This window comes from Spodoptera frugiperda, chromosome 23 (genome assembly GCF_023101765.2).
Source record: "Spodoptera frugiperda isolate SF20-4 chromosome 23, AGI-APGP_CSIRO_Sfru_2.0, whole genome shotgun sequence".
Classification (NCBI taxonomy): Eukaryota; Metazoa; Arthropoda; class Insecta; order Lepidoptera; family Noctuidae; genus Spodoptera; species Spodoptera frugiperda.
The window spans coordinates 5,004,419-5,021,629 of NC_064234.1; the positions used below are offsets into that span (position 1 = coordinate 5,004,419).

Consider the following 17,211-nt stretch of genomic DNA (forward strand, 5'->3'; position numbering starts at 1 on the left):
TTAATCAAAAAGGTCCAACCGATCTCGAGTTTTAGCGAGACTAACGAACAGCAATAGATTTTTATATATAGAAATTAAAAATATTTAAAATGAGAAAAAAAAAATACATTTCAAAGAGTTATTAAGTATATCTTAGTTTCTAGTGTGTAAATGAAGCTGAATTTTTTTCAGTCAAACAACAATGTTGTAACCTATTGTAAAAAGAGAATTGTACCCCTGGTGGGACTCGAACCCACAATCCCCGGCTTAGGAGGCCGATGCCTTATCCATTAGGCCACAAGGGCTACGCTGAAGCGGTCTGAATTTCAGTACGCTTAGTAAGAAATGAAAGGGTGTGTTTGTGTATATTATTATTTTTGTGATGATATTTTTTTTCATAAAATACAACGGTAATTTCGTTTCTTTAATACTGAAAATAAACACGTATCTATAATATGAGAGTTTTTGTTTCGTTTACACGAATCTTTCTCATTTGTCAGTTAGTTTCAGTAATGATATTGGTTATTAGCTACTGATTTTAAAAAAGTTCTAAATTATTAGTTATTAAAAATATATTTGTAGAATGTTAATAAGCGTTCAAATCAAGATTAATATAAAATATGGAAAACTCGTTGAAATTCTTGGCCGGCTGCTACGGCTTACTTCCATGAAGGTTTGACAACTGGCTTGAGTGAAATAAGTGATTTGTACTTACTGGTTAGTATAATTTTTAGAACTGCGGATTATCTAGCGTGTGTACCGGGGCTCCGGCTCAAAGGGCAGGAGTAGGAACGGGTTGGTTTTTAGTCATTTAGAGTCTGACATCCCCTCTCGCCTCGCCCAAGGCAGGAGAAGTCATTGGATGATTATTCCTATTTTAAAATAAAGTATATTCGATTTGGCTTAGAGTTAGCGTAACAATGTTCACGTATGAACAAATCCACAACCAACATGTTACCCGTTAATGATACACATTCATTTAAATATTTTATTCAATTAATACTATTAATTTTATCCAAGCCAAGCAAGACTGGACCTTAATTACCCTAAACCATTTTAAAATACTTACATAGAAAAAGTCCCAACACATAAAAATCAATATTCCTTACTACAAGAACACAAAAAGCTATGAAGTTGTCGAGGTTTATCGCCGCTGACGTCATCAGGGTTGGCACGGCAGATGCAAGCGATACTCGAGTGTTCTTGATGAAGAGTGCTCGCGTCGGGTGCATCCCTAAATCAAAGAGACAGTATTCAGGTCAACCGATGATAGGCAGTTTTTCAATCTTTTTTTTTTCTAGACTAGGGGTGTTTGCATTTTCAGTTTTACTCTCTTTTGTTTTGGGTTTAAAGTCGGTTGTAGGTCGGAAAATGCTTTTATGCCACATTCAAATTAAATAGAAACATTTTGTGTGGATCCTAAAATTCGTTTTATAGCAACCGTCAATTCGTAGTTTTGAAATGAAATTGTGTATATATTTTAGCGAAGTAAAATATTTTTCATACAGAATTCGTGTTCAGGATCAAAATTTTAACTGTCATAACGCGTTTTCAAACAAGCGTTATACAGACAAGTCGAAACGAACACTTTCCACCAGAGATGTGTTATGCTACGTTGCTATAGATGCGTTCGGCTTTCATAAAACATATTCATACACATAGCTTAATTCTGGAGGAAACGGACTCAGCTAGGCTATGTTTTTTATATGGAAAGATGCGCGTTATGGATGTCTTACCCTACTACCAATACATCGCATACTTGAGCTGCGCATCTTCCTCGCACAGTTACATAGCTTAGTATTACATAGTTTCACGGCTTAACTATTACATCTTTGTAGCATAGCTATATAGCATATCTCTTGTGGAAAATGACCCTAAAGTTTGTAACACAAAGAGGCGTCGGTGCCGATAACGATTGACAGTCTCAGAGTTATGAAATTAATTTTGATTACAGCCCAGTTTCATAAGCCTGTAAGCGTTTAAGCCTGATTGATTACAAATTATGGCCTAGATCTAATTTTGGGCTGGAATTTCCTTTGTCAGTCTCCGATGTAACATTTTGTATTATACCTATATAGGCCGGGTTGGGTAGCCGTGGTCTGGTTGTGATTTTATGTAATACATAACTAGTTAGTTTTTGTTAGATGAAATAATTTTTGTAATTTTAAACAGTACCTTTATTGTCATTTAAAACTAAATTAGAATTCTTAAACTAAAACTAAACTAGAATAGGTTCGATTCCCGGGCTGGGCAAAGAGTATAGTATATCTAAAGTATGTATATAGCTTGCTTTTTTTCGGCTTTTCGAAAATTTCTCTGTAGTAGCACGGAGTCTAGAATTTTACTGAGTACATGGCAATAGGTTGACCGCCTATTACATGGAACTAAAAACACAAATGGTATTGTGAGCACCAAAAGTGGGTGTGCATTGTACAGTGGCAATACGTGCTGTAATGTGAACCTCTACCTACCCCTTCGGGGATAGAAAACATGACGATACTAGTACCAAACTAGATCTTCCTACTAAGATTTAGAACTACATTTACACAGTGTAATGAAAAAATATGATATATTTAGGCTTTGTGCTACACTTTGTACCTATAGAATTTATTGATTTTCTTAAGTGTTGCTATGTAATGATATAGAGATGTAAACACGTTTTCAGACTGTCAGAAAAACTTTCATGATTCAGTATAGAAATAAATAATACTTTTTTCTTTGTCTATTCTCACAGCGGTAAATACATATGGGAAATAAATATTTTCTGATTATTTCCTGTATGTAATCGTATTATATCTACGTGTTCTCAGGTTTTGAATAACTATGTTTTATTAAATCATCGAAAATATATCGAAACATAAGGCTTTCATTTTCCTGGATTGGATAAGTTCAAAGATGTTGTTAACACACTTCTAATTAGTTTTATCATTACTGATGTATGTAATATTTTGTTATATATCGCTAACTCTTCATCTTTCCTTAAAATTTTCAAAGCAGTGTTAACTAGCGATGGCGAATTTCTTTTTAAAAGGGCGCGCGACATCGCACTTCTTTTGTTTTATTGAAGGTATCCATGGGTGCCGTTGCCTGTGTACGAGCAGGCCTATAACTAACAAAATATACAATAGGTCTTATATTCCGGAGCAGGTCTATTAGAGGACCCGGAGCCCCTTGCAGGTGCAGAAGGTGGTCACCGGGGTGGTTTTAATGAGGTAAAAATCCTACACTCCCTAGTCTTTTAACCCCAAAAAGCTAGGCGCCTTTTGATGGTTTCCCCCCGTCATCAAAAAAGATCTTATATTGCAAATAATAAGCAAGAAAACTATTTTTTTCTAAATCTTTTCTCTAGTTCTTTACTTAATGTTTGCCATTAAACCACTTAATCAATCAAGAAAGGTCTGGATGAAGCCTTCGTAGCGTAGGTAATCAAGAACGAATTAGTTGCCTACTCAATCAGTTTTAAGTCCAAAAATAATGGACCAAGAAATTTTTAAGAGCAAACAATTTGCCGCGATCCTGTGTAAGGCGTCATTAAACGGAACGACACTGGAGTAAATATACTGTAAGTAATTGGAAACTGTAAAGACTGAGTTAATACGTAGCAAGCTTTTAAGTATTTTTATTAAATACATAATGTGTACACCAGCTAGATACATACGAACTCTGTCAATTTAGGTTTCCTTGTAAATATCTGGTAACGATTTATTCACATTTCTCTGTGCCTTGGGCGAGACGAGAGGGAATGTCAGACTCTTACTGACTATAAACCACCCCGTTCCTACTCTTGCTTGTCGAGCCGGAACCCGGCAACCCGCTAGGCTTAAAATTTAGATGAAATTAGCTTGCATGGGGTTCTACCGAAGCTGGTATCTATCACTTTCCGTTATTTTTAGGACATTCTCGGGTTTTTAAAAGGTTTATTTAGTTTTCCTTTAAATAAATCCTGACTAACAGCACAGAGTAATTGCTATTTTTTTCTTTATAACTGGCTCTCTATATAATTTGACGAGGAACTCGACGACTTTCAAGCCATGCTAGGGGCTCATATTCATGAGTAGCATTCCGCGACAAACAACGCGCGTCGCTGTCGCCGAGTGAGACTACTTGAGTTCCTTGTCAAACAGTTAAAACGTGAGTAAATCGATAACAGTCTAGGATTAATTTTCAGCCTGTCTAAACGTGTTGCAGACATTTGCATATTTAACTATAAACCAGAGTAGTGCACAGTTTAACATCAAGCTAAACTAAAAACCAATTTATCATGGTCTTGCTTTCTATGACCTTTCCACATATTCGACGGTCAGTTTATACTGGTTCTGCATAGCTTGATGTGTCAGTACACCTGGGGTGATATTTAGATTTATCGGCGTTATAATCATAGTCCTTATTACTAAGAAATAGAATATAAATTAATAACTGGATGTAGAAGTTTTATAGTCCTGATGTTAATCAGTTATGTACTTATTGCGATATTTAATTAAAGTGCGGATATTATAATACGAGTCTATATATTCTGAAGGGGCTAGTTGAGCTTAAAGTGGACCTTACCGATCTTATGATTCATGTTCAAAGAAGGTTTAATATCTCGAAAAATAGCTTTTTGTCAAAAGTAGTAAAACGCCTCTACCCGCCTCCTTTAAAGATAACATACAGTTGTGTTGTGTTTTAAGAAGTATTAATTACTTATATATTTTTTAATGTTATATCTTAATAAAATCTACATTTCATTTTATCAAGAATTTACTTACAATATAATATTGAAACTATAAACAAACATAAAATAAAATTTATCGATACATTAATAAAACAAAAATCTTTTACGAATACAAGTCTCAGATTAACACAAAAAACATATTTGAAGTGTACCCCTGGTGGGACTCGAACCCACAATCCCCGGCTTAGGAGGCCGATGCCTTATCCATTAGGCCACAGGGGCGGTGGTTAGAGGTGTGAATATTTGCGCCACTACGTATCCCTCTACGGCTAGAAAAAAAAGCTTGCTTTTTTTAAATTAAAAAAAGCAAATGACTTGTTATGTATAAACTTTTGATTTTGAAATAGTTTATTTTATTTAGTTTGTCCTTGATTATTTTGAGATAATAATAATTATGTTCCTGTGGACATTTAACTGGTGAAAATTAAGCGGACATTATGTGATTTAAAATGTATTATGCATTTTTTTTTATTAATGTATCGATAGTTGTATTATTATTAATACTTTCATTCATTATTATTAAAATTTGAAGAAATATTACATAGAAGTAGAAAATAGGAGAAATATTCCTAAATCTTAATTCTGACGCATCTAATTAACAAACTAAAGTTTTTCAGTTGCAAGTTTTAATAAAGTAAAAACTTCAAAGTCAAAGTTAAAATTGGCAATTAAGTTGAAGAGCATAATTCTCGCTAGTAGCTCATAGACATGCTTCTACTACATAGTTAACCGTAGTTAAGTCATTCTCGGGTGATTGAAGCGTGGAGATGGCTCGTTGTCATACGATACGTGCGCCGTATCCAAACTCATAAATATCAATCAACAGTCATTAGCAACGATGTACTCGTTGCATATTCTTGCATACACCATCCCACCAACATAACATGACCCTTCGATCACCATATATTTACTTTAATGCGTCTTTCCCCACAGAGGGTGCCACAGCTCAACGAAAATTTGACGCTCTCGCAAAATCGTTTGCCTTGGACTATTTCCATATTTCTCTCCAACTCCATCATTATGGCTATAAAATATTGTTTCCGATGGATGTCGACACCTTTAAATATCATTTTATGCCAAATTAATGATAGTAAATTATAGTTGGCAATCTTATTGAAAAAGGTGAATATAATGAAGCTGACGAGCGGTGGGTTCACTTTGTTATGGAGCTCGGTATGAATGACATGTCTTGAATAAAATATGTTTTGCGACTTTATAACTTACCTTATATGGTACTTACATAAAATTCATTTTATATTCCATATATTTTATGTGTAACGCACGACCGAGTTTAATAGAAGCACCCACCCACCTGGGCTCTCTTATTAAGTTTCTGACGAAACATGCCAAAAAATATTTCGGTTTGAACTTAGGCATATTTATGATGTGTTGTGTTTATCATGGTAGGGTATAATTTTCAAAGAGCTGCGGGTTTCGGAGCTGGTAAACACGAGACCCGACCATTAGTCGTCAGAATTTATCCAAAAATAAAATATAAGTCTAAAACTGCGGCCAGTATTGGAGCACTATACATCGGTCAGTCCGCCAGACTGACAAATTGTCTGCCATTCCACTCGACCGCTACGGTAGGTACCGACGAATAAGACTTCATATTTTTATTACGAGAATTTAAATTTTAGTTGAAGATTGAACGATAGCTGTGCAGGATAAATTGTCTTGAAATATTTTTAGGTTACGTAATTTTGCAATCACGTCTGCTTTAGTGCAAATTAGTTGTTTATGTCTTCATTTCTTTCAACATTTTACATCCACGATATAATTTGATGTTTCAACGAATAAAATATAATTAGTTCCTCACCATTTTATTTATTGATATCTATTTATCGAATTTTCATTACTTTCCCAACAGTTAATATGAAAAGTGATGGTATTAAAAATTCCCACTTTCCCATTATTTCTTCGTGAAAAATATGCTAAGCTTAATCTCGATACGCAAGAAAACAGGTATTAGTTTAAGAATACTTAGCATAATCCGCATTAACACTTCAAAACGTTGGAAAACAAAATTCAAGACCTTTCTAAACCGTAAGCATCTTAACTCGGCGTACATGCCATAATTTATTTAAAGTCCTCACGAATCATAGCACTCCTGCTTATAACGGTGAAAATAAAAAAGGAAAAAGAATTTCAATCTTACAGGCGATAAATTAGGGGTTCTCGTTGATCCTGTAGGCCATCATTTTCATAATAATTAATCATTATAAGCTAATGTTTCAAAAATGATCGTGTTGTGCCACGTAGGTACCTACGGACTGGCAAACCTAAAAGCGACCCTGAGTTTAAACCCTCATCAATTTGATATATTCGCGTAGGTAAGTGCAACGTGCCGAATGTCCACTTGATAATCTTGTTAAATCACCGTCGGGTTCGGTTCGAATATGAATAATATCCGCTCCGTACTAAAAGGTATTGTGCGGACTGCACCCAAATTATTGAACACGATTATTGACTCCGACCTTAAGAAGATAATTAAGGATTGGAATTACAATGATTCAGCATACTTAATATTATAAATTAATACGCTTAAATTATATTTATGATGAAACCTTATTAACCAATTACGCTGTACGAGTAGGTACCTCCCATCGTTACTCCTTCTGATTAAGTTTTTTAAAAATATACCGTATAAAAAAAGTGTTGCAAAAGCTATATAAAATATAGAAGCAACGTCTTGAATTTAAAAAGCGCCCAGACACAAGCCAGCACTGTTCTTGGATGTCCATTACAAAACTTGTAAATATAGCGGGCTAAGCGTAAGTTAGGGCAATCGTAAGTCCTAAGCGCTGTGAGCGTGGTGCTAAATGGGGAGAGGGGGTTTTGAGGAGGGGAGGGGGGTGAAGGAAGGTGGGGTGGGGTAAGATAGGGAGGGGGGTGTAGAAGTGCAACATCTCAAGGTCGGTGCGTCTCGGTCCGCACCACAGCGCACAGCGCACAGCGCTCAACGTTTTACCATGCGCTGCGACGTAGATATGTATCAACGGATATACCGGCCGTCTACACGTGTAACAAATGGTAATGGTTTTACACTATCGCTTTTATAGATAGATACGTTTCTTTATTTACACGAATTTCTTTGAGTTTTTGACGGTTTTTGTATAATATTGGCAACTGTAGTGAGACACACTTGTCCAATTGTAATATACACACGACTTACGTCACGTGAATTATTAAAGTTAGTTGCTCATGAGTATGAGTCCTGATGTTACTTGAAACTAGTAGAGTATTTCCTCGATTTTTGAGTGTCAAGTTCACGGAATAAGGTTGTTTGTCAACTCAAGTTCAATGTTGTAGAGATTAAGTGTCGTAAAAGTAAAGGATTACTTCGATCGTGTTATAATTTTAATGAGTTTTGTTAACACGGTATCGTGTGACTTAACCCTTGCCTCGTGTGTGTACTGAAGTCAATAGCTTTGATAACGCCCCCGTAAATCTTTTAAGATAGAACAGCTTCATTTTAAGAAGTTATCCTCTTTGTTTTCTCTGAATTTATGTGATTTCCGTTCTTAATTTGTAATTAGTAATCCCATGAAAACATTTTTTTTTAAATCTTCACGCTTAGCAGATCCTGATGCAGATTGCATTTTAAAAGGTTCAGATTGGTCAAATGGCGCTGCTGTCCGGTCTTCGACAAATATGTAGTTCTTCAGAGGCACGTATGATATCCATGTCAGGAAGAGGAGAAGAGCATTTTTATATTTATTATAGAGTGTATATGAACTGATGGGTCACCTGATGGTCCGACACCCGCAACACCAGAGAAAACACAGGTGCTTTGCCGGCCTTTTAAAAAGGAATATGCTCTTTTCTTGAAGGTTAGAAGGTCGATAAACCGACAGGTTTGGAAATACCGCCGACGACAGCTCATTCCACACTTTTTCTGTGTGTGGTATTGAATTCTACTAACATAAAACTCTACTTGAACATATAATAACTGAAGTACTATAAGAACTAAGCAACAACAAAATAGGAGGAGAATGATAATTTTAATGCTATTTTGGACGTGTTGAAGTGGATGAGTATGCAAAGTGATATTGTGCGGCAAATGTGGTATTAGGTAAATAGAATGCTTCCGTAAGTATTTTCGGAGTACTTTGGTACTGGCAACGTTGGTGAACGCACTTAATATAAAGTACTACTCATGTATGTTGTCCTAGTACCTACTAATATACACGTGGAAAGTGAAGATATTTTTTGCTCTTTCTACGCAAAAACTGCTGGGTGGATTTGGATGGAATTTAGCAATTAATGGATTTAATATACAAAAACTACATAGAAAAAGTATGTACAATTTTTATCTGACTTCAGAGGCCTCTAGTAACCTCATTTACCACACAACGCAAACGTTGTTTCACGTTGGTTTTCAAATTCTTCTTTCAGACGTTTCGTTTTTCCATGCTTCAATAGTATTTTGGTCCTTTAAAGGAGATATGACAGTTGCTGGACAAGACTACTTTCGAAAGTCTGGTGAAAAATGTATAAATGTATCCATATTTTTATCAAAAATAGTAGCTTAGTGATAGACGACACTTACGATTTGGGGGTAATTCACGTTTTCGTAATTTACCATTTCCTCGAAAGATTCGTCTTTAGATATTTGTTTTGTAGAAACGAGAGTATTCGTGTCGGTATTACGTTACTTAAGTGTACGGGATTTAAGCCCTTATCGATTTCTAATATAAATTCTGGTAGACTTTACGGAGTGCTCGTTGAAATCGTACTTAGATATTCTCGATAGGTATTATTTGCTTGATAATATTATTAAGTAATCTTACTACATAATAATAAATTATGTTATGAAGTTTGTGTATTTGTTTCTTACTCAATCACATCCAAACTTTGAGTGCTACGACGGTTTGTGCGGTGGCTAGGCAACTGGATGCCTTGCCATTGCAAGGCAGCCGCAATTTTCATTTTAGAGCAATTGCAATTTTCAAGATAGAATGCTAAATGAGAGTGTGGACTATTTGTGGCTAACAAAAAATGTTACTTTATGGAAATCTGACCCAAATCCTTAAAGGCGTGAACGAAGCCGCAGGCGCAAAGCTAGCTAACTATATATATTTTGACGAGGAACGAATGATGTGTTCTAACTCTTTTACGATTCTGGTCACGTGGCACTACCAGCACGGATTGCCCATAAGTACCAAGTAGTGGCAAGTGGCAACAAGTGCCTCGATTTATTAGTGATTTAAAGCATTTAGTTAAGATAATAGAGACGTTGGAAAGCGACTGTTTATGAGTTTATTTTGCAAATTTTGTTTGTAATATCAATTGGTTTTGTAGATAGGCAAAGTAATATTGTGTACCAATTATAAAGTGTGGGTGACTGTATAATAGTTTAAGGGTGCTTTTCCACCAGTGATGTGCTATGTAGGTGTGCTGCAATGATGTAATAGCTAAGCTACGAAACTAAATATGTGAACGTTTCCACTAAGCTATGTAGCTAGCTGTAGGAAGATGAGCAACTCGAGTATGCGATGTATCGATAGTAGGGAAATGCATCCATAGCTCGCATCGATAGCATGCATCTTTTCATATAAAAACATATCGTAGTTGAACCCGTTTCCACCAGAGTGCTTACTAGACATAGCTTACTATGTGTACCAATGAATATGATTCGTGGAAGCCAAACGCATCCACAGTAACGTAGCATAGCACATCTCTGGTGGAAATGCAGCCTGATGCTATACCATAACAATGTCAGACAAAACAGTCTTTTCTTTTTGTAGAAAATGGCGCGTTTTTCCTTTGGAGGTTATCCGCTTCCCGCCATTTCACCAACCAAGTCGTGTGTCTTATGAAAGAAAGTAATTTATGTAAACAACAAGAACAAGGGAGTTTTAAGTAGCAAGTAAATAGCAACAACTGAAAACTCATTTATAAATGCATAATATACTGAATAAACTTTTGTCCAAAATCTCATAAAAGGCAAATTGCCTCATAATTAAGTAAGTACATAACAAGTAGAGATTAAAAAATTAACAAAATTTATCTTGCGATGTTTTATTCAGTTGGTATCATAATTAATTCTTGTCACGTCCTCCATGGAAGATTATATTGTACCTATGCGTATGAATATTCAAATGGCAAGTCATTGACGTCTCACGATCTACTGGTATATAAATATAAACAAGCGAGTCCCACTAAATCCTTGCGAAAATGTACAAAATTATCATACTACATACTGTGTAAGCTTAAACATAGTCAACTATCTATATAACAAACTAGCCTCGTAACTTAAGCACTAAATAAAGCCCTATCTGCATAAGTAAATCCGAAAACGGCCGCAAGTTAGATGCAAGTCGATGTCGTGTGTTTCATTTTGTGCTCCGTGAATAGCCAATAATATACAAATGCCAAGTTCATTAATCTCCATCGGCCATACTCAGTGTTGTGCAGAACAAACGCAGTACTCGACATGTCCGTGCAGTCAGACGCGAACGCACTGTAATGTAAACAGAGACGCGACGCGACGCAGACATTCCGCACAGTTCGCGTGTGCTTACGGCATAATTTTATCTAATCCCACATTATCTAATATTTGATGTGGCGGGTTCAAGGTTGGTCGCGCTGAAAGCGGTCGCCGCTACACCGGCATCGGTACAGTGTCGCGATCGCATCCTCCCGGCCCAGGCCCGGCCGTCGCGCGCCCTTTGCGCTTTTATCAATACGCGGCGAGCACAGCGCCGCCTGTCGGACGCCGCCAGTACCCGCCCGGACTCGAGTGCGCACGCTCCGTGCCCCGCGACAATACTGCATTTACACCATCTAAATATTTCTTTCTTCCTCAAAACAAACCCTCCAAATTTATCCAAATCCTGTTCAATAACGCATGCCGTGACGCGACCGTCCGCGTCGCTGGCCGCAGCCCATCGCGCGCGCTCATCAAATACTTAACCTAAAACGTCGTTACGATTACGTCAATAAGGCGATCCCCCCGTTCGGCTCCGCTGTTATTGTTTATTATTACATTATAAACACTTATTTCCTGATGGTGCTGTAAACGGGCTGGCGACGCGAAGCTCACAAACGGTAAGTGTGAACGCACCGAGTGATGTTATTGTAAGCCTGTGCTTGTTTATGTGCTAAGACTTGAAGCGGGGTGTCTGGAAAGTATTATCTAGGTAATGTGAGCGTATGTGAGTGGTTACTTTCGCTGGGCAGCGCGCTCAGGAATGAGGACACTCTCTAAAATAAACTCTGATTTTTACCGCGCTCTTTCAGCAACATCGTACGTGCATATCTTTAGACGTTTGTGTAACTGAGGCTGCTGATTGTTAGAATGTTTATGTTGAGCCAAATGCACCAGTATAAACATAGGCGGCATATGGTTGCAGTTTAAAACCTGCGAGCGGCTGATATAGTATTGAAACATGTTGCAACTTATTCTATAGTAAGTAATAGGTCGGGTTACGAAAACTTGGCGAATAACTGGCTACCTTACCGCATGCCTATAGGCGGCGTGCATAGATTCCACGTCTGGTTGTTGCACTATGCTATTAGCACTAGTAGGTGTATGGCGAATGATTCAAGTTGGATTCGATTCGCAAACTATAAAAGGTATTTTCAATTTCTCGAGTTTAGTAATTCAACAATCATGAAGTATCGTGAAGGTAAATGACTGGTTGCATAATAAAATGTTTAATCCGTCTCTATGTTTTATTCATTATCATCATTAAGACATATTTATTTCTTAGTTAATTACTTAACTCGGAATGTCACGCACGAGCGTTATTTACTTACGGTGCTGTGGTATTTACATTTATTAGAGAAGCTATGTCAAATCCAATTACTTTAAAATAGTTTGTGGAACTGTGTGGGTATTTGAAGACTAGTTCAGGGCGTCGACTGATTTGAAAGTAAAGTCCATTTTACTGATTATAAATATGAATTAATTAAAGTAAGACCTTTGTTACCACTGTATAATTATACATAACTTTTTCAAAACTTATTTCTCTGGTTTTATCAAAATACACAAATTCACATGGCATTTCAATAATTTCATTTTGTTAACTTTTAAATTAATTAAAACTGTTGACAAACAAACAACTTGTCTTGTTGACAAATACAGAAGACTGCCTCATTGATCCAGAGGCTGCAGGCTGCGAGTAAGATCCACCGCTGAGAAGTGACTCACTCAGGTGCTACTAACATAGGCTTAAGTTTATTCAATAACATTAACAGTTTATTAAAAAAAAATCTAGTCTGGTACATATCTATATTGCTTTATAATAAAAGTTGAAATAAATAGGGGAAAAACATCAATGCCTACTATATTTCGTGAAAACATAGTAATAGCATGGAACGTATTAATGTGTGGGTACACCAACTTATCGTCTATTTTTCAATTTGTATATTATACTGCCTATTATAGACCTCGTAACGTAATTCGCGAAATTCTAACACACCTCTATTTACCTACCATTTCACCTGGTCTAATCTCTAGCAAAGTATTATTAAAATTCCAAACAAATCATAGTACCTCTATACTATCCATATTCTTAAAAAAGTTGTCCTACAAAACGTCTCACTCCCTCCCCCTTGAATAAATAAATGTCAAAAACGCATTACCCGCACGGTGCATTCTGCAAACTGCAAACTTTTGTGCACCAATAAAATTCGTGTCTTTTATGCACAACGATCATTCTTTTGTGCCCTGCCCTCAGTGTCGTGAGAAAATGGGCCAAGTTCACGATGCAATTGTAAAGTCGACCATAAAAATGCTGCACCACTTTCGATAACAACTTCCTTTCAATAAAAATGTCAATTAGGTCGAAAATTACTTTGCAAATTTTGTGATGTGCCATTTTGATAATTGTAAGTACGCATGTTGATATTTAAGCAAAAATGGGTTTTGTTGTTTTATGACGTGAAAGGTGTTTCCTAAAGTTTTTTTATACATAACAAAGATAATTTTTTTAAATATAAAAGCATCGACGTTAAATGCGTTATACATTTTTTTAAATACAATGCCTACACCAACATATTACCAATATATTAATTTAATCATATTTTACTCGACTTGGCAAGACTCTACCGTACCGCTCAACCATTTAGTAATGGTTTAATCTAACTATAGAACCATTATTATTTTCTATCTATTCTTTTTTAAAACTTTCTGTCCAATTAGCTTTTAAATGTTTTTATACAATAGGGTACTTTCTTCCCTTATTTTATTGCTTTCTATTTAAATATAATAACCCTTTCATTTCCGATGTTCGTATTTATAAACCGGTTTCATTTCAGTGTGAAATGATCTACAAATGGCTACAGACATAACGAGTATTTTATTGTGGACTGAGGGCCCAGTACGAGTTTTGTTTTACATTAACGCAATCGACACGTTTATGTCGTTCGGCGCTCTGATTGGCCACTTCCAATTAACCGACCAATCAGAGGGCTAAACGCGATAACGGTTTGATTGCGTTAACGTAAAAAATAACTCGTAATAGGCTCTCTGAATAGTTTTCTTTATGAATAGATTGCTATCTAGTTACCTACGCCAATAATTGGAACTAGTCCATTGAAAGAACCTATTTAGTGTGTGAAAGTTTCTGTGAAGCGTATAGCCGTTTGGTGGGTCTTATTATTGTTATTATAGGTATACCTATATGTGGTGTGGTCTTTTGAAAAAAGGTATTAGGGCGGTCCTTTAATTTGTTTCTGAACTAATATTATTTAGAAATTATGCTCAAAAAATGTTTAACTTACGTAAATTAAATGAAGAAAATAAACTTAACTAGAATGAATAAAATAAATGGGCCTTTGGTATTCGTAGAACAAAGAGGATTAAGATTTTATTTTTCTTCACAGCCTTACAGAAAACCGACGTGAAACAACGTATTTCGTTGTGTGTGTGAGGTTACCGGAGGCCCAAAAAGTTCCCTTACCAATCTGCCTAATACCCGATTCCCCAACAACCCTTAAATTTCTAACCCCCAAAAGGCCGTAAACATGTTGAGGAAATTGAAAAACATATAATTTTTCCACCAGTAGAGACTGGTCAATACAAACTCATTTTTAATAGTGACAAACTTTCTGTACTTACACTAATGAAAGCTGTTGGGCAGTGACGTCATCGCTCGATGCAGCATATGCTATTTCGAGCAGGCACGTCATAGCTGGAGCCTCGAGCACAATGCCCTTGTTTAACGCCACGTTTAACAAATACAGTCAATTTGCTTGTTTAACTTTAAGTAATGAATTGCTGAACCGATGTATTTATGGTCATTTTGTTCCATTTTCGTACGGTAGCTGGTTAGCTTGAGTTAACGTGCAATATCAGGGTTGTGGTTTCCTGGAGGTGTTTGGTAGAGATATGTATGCTTTAAGTACATACCGCTTTTTGTCTTTGGTCATGGGATTAATTTAATATTTCATCGTAATACCTGATTTTATGTCGTAATTGTACTAAAATTCCTTACTTCTGTTTACTTAAAGTTTAACACTCCTAAGTGCTTAGGCAATTAGGTAGGTACTTAAATATCAAATTGTATAGGGTTCATACATCAAACACATACTAAAATTCTTCATGATCTAAGATTAAGAACAGTCGAATTCAATTAGAATCTCCAAAAAATCAAAACCATGAGGTTCATACACAGCACTTACGTAGACCAAAGAGCTAGTTACAAAAAATCAATAACAAACTATAAAAATAAATTAGGTTTCAATGGACAGCGCAGCGTGACTAAATCTAGACTTTCTCCAAAGCTTTTGTTACTTTTATGTACTAAGTAGTTGTAAGTATGTGTGTTTGTCATTTACTTTCTTAAAGATAACATCTGCAGCCTACTTAGATGTTTTATTGTTGACTACTTTTTGTGTAGCCGGAACAAAATAAATTGATTGAAAACACATAAATAAAAGTAAAGAAATGTATGTATAATGTATTACCCTTATCGCAAATTATACGTAGGTACTTTTTAAATCCACTTACTAATATTATAAATGCGAAAATTTGTAATTTTGTGTATATATTTGTCACACAATTACGTCAAAAGAGTTAATGGCATCTAGCCTTTACTAGCATCTAGTCTTGTACACAATTTGGAATAGGGGCAGATTATGGTCTGGAATAACACATAGGGTACTTTTTATCCTACGAAAACGAGAGCAAAGTCGCTGATAGAAGCTCGTAGATACTATTGTTTACTGAAAGTACAGATTTTTCGAAAAGACATCAATAATATTTTACCCGATGTGGGATCCAAATACAGTAATAGCATGGAGTCTGAAATAATGCCTGGCAATAGGCTAATGCTCATTCCCTATTTCACGAGGACTCAAAACTTAACTACATTTTATCCCACAAGAACGTGGTCAAAGCTGCTCGCGGAAGCTAGTAAGCTAGTATCTAAATATGTCGACAGATAAAATTAGTACTATAAACAAATTGGTAAAAGTATTACGGCTTTACCGAAAATAGGTTTTGATACTTACGACACTAATTTTATTTTATTTAATCAATCAGTTTAATTATTTCATCAGAATTATTTTCGTCAGTAAAATCAATAGAGCTCACTCTCGAATTTTCCATTTATTACCAGTGGATTTTGAACTCTGAAATTCATGGAACATAAAGTTATTATTATATCAACGAGTTATTTAGGGTTCCGGTTGATTTAACTATGTAGTACATATTAAAATCTCTCATAAATTAATTCCTTACACAAATATAAAGCGGAAAATGTTCCCATTTGTGTGTAACCACGAAATTAATTTTATAACTTAATTGAATTTCGTTATTAAATAGTAATTTAACGTTATTTGGAAGTTTTACATCGAACTTTCTAGAATGTTCCATATGTAGTTTTGGTTATATGAAAAGTAGGCGTGTAACAAGAATTCTGTAGGAACGTATATTATACATACAATATACATTTTAACTAATTCGAAGTAAAAACTACATTATAATATTTTACACTAGCGTCTGCCAGCGGCTTCGCCCACGTTCCCTTGGATAATAAGTATCCTATCACCCAAATCAGCTCATACTCTGTCTGTATACCAAATTTCATTAAAGTCTGTTCAGTAGTTTCAGCGTGATTGACGGACAAACATCCAATCAAATAAACTTTCACATTTATAATATTAGTGTGATAGCTATTGTACTGTATATTATATTTTAATTGTCAGCTTTTCTCTCTGTCTTAGAGAGTTCAAATTAAGAACTTAATTGTTTTTTTATAAGCCGGTACACTGGCGTACGGATCACCTGATGGTATGCGCCGCCGTCCATGGACACCTGAAACACCAGAGGCGTTACAAGTGCGTTGCCGGCCTTTTGGGGGTTAGGAATTTGAGGGTTGTTGTGAAATCGGGGATTGGGATGATTAGGAAGTAGGAGGGGGAATTGGGCCTCCGGTAATCCTACTCACACAACGAAACACAACGCAAGCGTTGTTTCACGCCCGTTTTCTGTGAGGCCGTGGTAAACTTAATACTTACTGAATAATTTTCCTGGACTAGGCACCAAACTTTAGACCCCATTTACA

General features: G+C 35.9%; 1 protein-coding gene and 2 non-coding genes across 3 annotated transcripts in view; 1 reads left to right on the forward strand and 2 right to left on the reverse strand.

Annotated features, from left to right (window-relative positions):
* Nucleotides 1–211: 211 nt before the first annotated feature.
* Nucleotides 212–284, reverse strand: Trnar-ccu (transfer RNA arginine (anticodon CCU)). Its single transcript has one exon. It is a non-coding gene; the product is annotated as a tRNA-Arg (tRNA).
* Nucleotides 285–4,842: 4,558 nt separating this feature from the next.
* Trnar-ccu (transfer RNA arginine (anticodon CCU)) lies at nucleotides 4,843–4,915 on the reverse strand. Its single transcript has one exon. It is a non-coding gene; the product is annotated as a tRNA-Arg (tRNA).
* Nucleotides 4,916–11,393: 6,478 nt separating this feature from the next.
* The window catches only part of LOC118267067 (ecdysone receptor), a 261,409-nt gene continuing 255,591 nt past the window's right edge, over nucleotides 11,394–17,211 (forward strand). The window contains exon 1 of the mRNA XM_035580825.2: nucleotides 11,394–11,746. The gene's annotated coding sequence lies outside the window, so the exon portion shown is untranslated. The remainder of the gene's footprint in view (nucleotides 11,747–17,211) is intronic.